Raw genomic sequence first — 5255 nt, forward strand, 5'->3', positions numbered from 1 at the left:
GAATGGTGGGAGAACCTGCAGCCACCCGGCTGTGGCTGCCTCTCCCCGGCTGATCCAAATCACTGAATCTCTCTGAATAAGCACCAAATCTTCCAAAGCTGATTTGGCCGAATCAATTCAGGATAGTGATCCAAATCTCCAAATTGAATCACTGTCCTCTGAATCAGCTGAATCTGAATCAAATACTTCCCCATTTGCACAGGCCTACTGGTGGATATAAGCCTCAACTTGACCCAACCCATTATTAATAACTGTACCCACAATTACTCCAAGGATTTCAGCTCTCTTTAGAAAGAAGTTGATAACAGGTCTTAACTTGAACCCACTATAGGAAATTTTATGTCAAGCTACTTTTGTCTTTGAGGCTTCATGACAGACTGCAATGCTATCCTAGGAGTAGCTCTGATATGGAGTTTCCCCCAGCTTCCTCTTCCATGAAGGATCCCAGGGTAACCCCAATGCAGACTTATGCACAGGTCATGGAGAGTGCTGACCTCTTAGTGACCTGTACCCAATTTAATCCTAGAGCATTGGTTCCCATACACATGTTGGGTAGTGTGTCCCCAAAAGCTTTTCTGACTTCTCTCTCAACTGTAAAGTTGGTCCAGTAAAAGATATCACAAAAGAACTGGATAGACTGTTGAAATCAATGGCTTGATGTCTAGTTGGCTTCCAGCATGAAGTGGCATGCCCAAAGGGTCGGTCCTAGGGCCAGCTCTGTTCTATATTTTTATCAGTGATCTGGAAGGTGGGATGGAGGACACCTTCAGCAAGTTTGCAGATGACACCAAGCTGGGGGGAGTAGTAGATACACTAGAGAGCAGAGCTAGGATTCACAGAGGCCTCAACAAATTGGAGGACTAGACCACAAGAAATCTCATGAAATTCAGTAAGGATAAGTGCAAAGTCCTGCACTTAGGATGGAACAATCCAGCTGCAGGCTAGGGACTGACTGGCTAGGCAGCAGCTCTGCAGAAAAGGACCTGGGGGTTACAGTGGACAATCAGCTGAATATGAGCCAACAGTATGCCCTTGTTGTGAAGAAGGCTAACAGCATACTGGAATGCATCAGTAGGAGCACTGCCAGCAGTTAGAGAGATGTGATTCTTCTCTATTCGCCACTGGTGAAGCCACATCTGGAGTACTGTGGCCAGTTTTGGCCCCCCTATTACAGAAAGAATGTAGACAATAGGGGTGTGTGAAATGGGCCATATTCAATTTGGATTCAGCCCAAATCAGAGATAGTGATTTGATTAGTTGATTCAGATCACTGTCCCGATTCGATTTGGTTGAATCCGAATCTGCATATTTGATGCTGATTCAGAGAATCAGTGATCTGGCCATAGACATAGCTTTAAATGTTTTTCCTATATACTGCGAGGTACCAGGGGTGGCCCGTGAACACTGCAATGGTGGGGTGAATGAAGCATCCCACAGGAGCATGGGGGGCCCCACCATGTGCTCAGCAGTGAACCTGGAAATGGACCGGAAGTATTTCCAGTCCACTTCTGGCACTCCCCATGTGCTCCCCCTGCTCAGTGATCGGCAGCAGGGGGACCCTGAGTGACCCCCCCAGACCCAGGAGGCACCAGTCACCAAGCTGGAGGAGTGGAGGGGGTCCCCTGCACGCTCCCCAGCAGACCTGGAAGTGGACCGGAAGCGCTTCTGGTCCACTTCTGGGTCCACCGCTGAACATGCTGGGGACCCACCCCCCACTTCCATAGGACACTTTATCTGCCCCAGCATCTCAGCATTCATGAGCTGCCTGGTACCTTGAGGTACCTCAAAGAAACATTTAAAGCTGTGTCTATGTCCAAATCATCAAATCCTTCTGAATCTCTCCGAATTGATTCAGAGAGATTAAAGGGATCACATCCCTCTATCTGCTGGCAGTGCTCCTACTGATGCAGTCCAGTATGATTTCATAGATTTCATAGACATAGATTTCATAGACATTAGGGCTGGAAGGGACCTCAGAAGATCATTGAGTCCAGCCCCCTGCCCAAAGGGCAGGAAGTCAGCCTCGGTCATAGGATCCCAGCAAGATAAGCATCCAGTTTCGTCTTGAAGGTGTTCAATGAAGGTGCTTGAACCACCTCCAGTGGCAGGCTGTTCCAGACCTTGGGGGCTCGGACAGTAAAGAAATTCTTCCTTATGTCCAGCCTGAAACGGTCTTGTAGTAGTTTGTGACCATTTGACCTCGTCATCCCTTGGGGCGCTCTGGTGAACAAACGTTCCCCCAGATGCTGGTGGTCACCCCTGATAAACTTGTAGGTGGCCATCAGATCACCCCTGAGCCTGCGCTTTTCTAGGCTAAAGAGCCCCAGGGCTCTCAGCCTGTCATCATAGGGTCTGCTTCCCTGACCTCTGATCATGCGCGTGGCTCTTCTCTGGACTCTCTCAAGCTTCTCCACATCCTTTTTGAATTGTGGAGCCCAAAACTGGATGCAGTACTCCAGCTGCGGCCTCACTAAGGCCGAGTACAAGGGGAGAATGACGTCCCGGGATTTGCTTGAGAAGCATCTATGGATGCAAGCCAGCATTTTGGTCGCTTTACAGGTACTCCTCACTTAACGACCTACCTGTTTAACGTCCGTGCGGACTTACGACCAGCTCTCTGTAGAGTCATAGAGCTGGTCGGCAGCACGGCAGCGCAGTGTCTCAGCAGCGCGGCAGCGCGGCAGCGCGGCATCTCAGCGTCAAGCTGAGGGGGACGTGGAGCTGAGCCCGGCACCCTCCAGCTGGCTCCGTGAACCCACGAGGGGGGAGAAGCATCCACACGGAGGGCAGCGGCCAGGACTCACTGCCATGGCCAGCGCCTTCCCATCCCCGGCTGTTTCCCTGGGGGCCGACTGCGGTCGGTAAGGCGCGGCTCCTCGCTTATCGACCAATTCGCTTAACAACCGAGTCGTAGGAACGGAACTCGGTTGTTAAGTGAGGAGTACCTGTATTTGAGATTCAAATAAGCTATGTTAGTCAGGAATTTGGGTGGTTACCATCTTGTTTCCTACCAAATACCAGACCTAATGTCACACTTTAACATAGGCTGCATATCACTTACCAAAATGATGAGTGCAACATAACGTTGTACAGTACTTTATGATTCAATGTTCCCCACTGCAGCTTCCAGGAATCTCAATAGATCTGCAATAAAAAGATTGTTAAGGCCCTCCAGGATACAGCTTTACTCTCAGATCTGCAAATATAGTCCTAAAAGGAAAAATGTGGAGTTTTGAGGGCTGACCATTCTTTTGCCTAACTGCTGACCCACCAATATTTGCCATCTTTTGGGATGGTCTGCAAAAGCAAATCCTCAAGAAGCAAAGAATTTAGTACAGCACCTATATTTTCTTGGTTCAATTTTCCTGAACAGACACTTTTCTGAAGCAAATTCCTTGAGCTTAATTTATTGCACACCCTTGCTGGAATAACTAGTGCCTCAAGCCTTTACAGATGCATAGTCAATAGGGAGCTGTCTGACTCCATATGATTTTACTTGTCTTTAAGCTAGTTCAGAGATGCAATTGCAAAATCTAGCACTCAGGGACAGCCTTGGGATTTGTGATATTCCCTGAAGGACTTTGGGACCATAAACCAATGAAGAGATTACACTGATCCACAAATGCATTTTTCTCATGTGTGGCTGTTGTAATAGAAATATTCTTCATAGAGATAACTGTTTTTGAAACCATATACAGGAGAACACAAATGGAAATTGCTTATATTCAAAATATGAAAGGGGTTACAGCATTTCTTTTTTATGTCAATTGATATTGAAAGACCCAGCTCTCTGCAGCATTATGGATGTGCTAAGTACGTAGATTTCTTTCATTTCCGCATTAGGTAGGTTCTTGCTGAAAAGCAATGATTCAGCTAGTCTTTACAGTGGAATTGTTGACAATTTCTGCATGTAGAGCATCCGATTAATGCAAAACAAAGCAGCAGCTTTGACTTTCAGTAAATAAAAGACTGGTAATATTAACTCTTTGATTGCAGGAATTTGGATTTTCTATTGTAAAAGGCAGAGATAGACAGGATGTGAACTAAATGGAACACAAACCACACAACATCTTGATGAGGTACTTTAAAAGGTATATGTGGCTAGTATTTTTGTTATAGTTATGTAATAAACTTTCTATCAGAGCAAGGATGTCAACTTCTGAAGTACTGCACTAAAGTACTGCAATCCCCAGTTAGCAGCCAAGGAAAATGAAAAAACAGAATCCAAGTAATTTACCGAACAATACTCAGATTAGTGGCTGAAGGAGAGTTGAACTCATATCGCCTCATTCTCAGTACTGCCCCTAAACTAGATGTTAGGAAGCAATTGGAAGGTTAAGTCCACCTTATATACTATTATATACTATTTCTGTTAAATGTTCTATAGTTTTAAGGATACTCTGTTAATCTTTCTTGTTTTAGAAGGTTGGTATGTTGGACAATAGCCTCTCTGATTTTATAAATTACAGCAGGGGTGGGCGATTATTTCAGGTGGAGGGCTTCTTACCCAGGTTTGGCATGCTGTTGAGGGCCACATGGATAGCCCCGCCCCGCCCCCGCCCCTTGACAACCAGGCAGCCCCTGGTTGCCATCTTGTGACTGGAAGTCCCGCCCCTAACCCCTGACCTTTGCCACCAGAAGCCCCTCCCCTTGCCCCCAGACGTACTCCTTTCAGCAAGGGGTTTTGCCATCTTGAAGCCAGAAAAATACCAAATTATATTCTAAAAAGTGAATACCTACAACATTTATTAATTTGATTTCAAAAAATATTTTTGTCCTGGTTTACATGTGTTTGTGTAGTGTACATAGAGGTGACTGTATATAATAGGTTAAAATTAAGTCTTACTTTTGTATAGGTATGGGTGGGTGGGTATAGGTTTGTGGGGGCTGGGGGTATATGGGGTGTGGAGGAGGTGTGGGTGTGCCTATGGGGAGTGGACAGGTGTGGGGAGTGTGGGTGTGGGGTAAAGGAGCAAGTGGGCAAGTGTGTGGATATGTGGGGTGTAGATGGGTATGGGGTTTGTGGAAGGATGTGTATGCAGGTAGGGTGGCTGGGTGTGTGAGGGGGCATGGGCGTGAGGTCTGCATGTACAGCAGTGCAAGGGGGTGTGTGGGGTGCATGTGTGTGGTGGGGTGTGTGTGTGCGACTCACCCTACAAACACACACACACACACACACAGTTCTTCTCCTCCCCCCCCGACACACTTATGCTGCAGTGCTTGGGGCAGGGAAGCAGGGAAATGGCTGGGGGGTG

This window comes from Alligator sinensis, unplaced genomic scaffold, assembly GCF_000455745.1.
Source record: "Alligator sinensis unplaced genomic scaffold, ASM45574v1 scaffold484_1, whole genome shotgun sequence".
Classification (NCBI taxonomy): domain Eukaryota; kingdom Metazoa; phylum Chordata; order Crocodylia; family Alligatoridae; genus Alligator; species Alligator sinensis.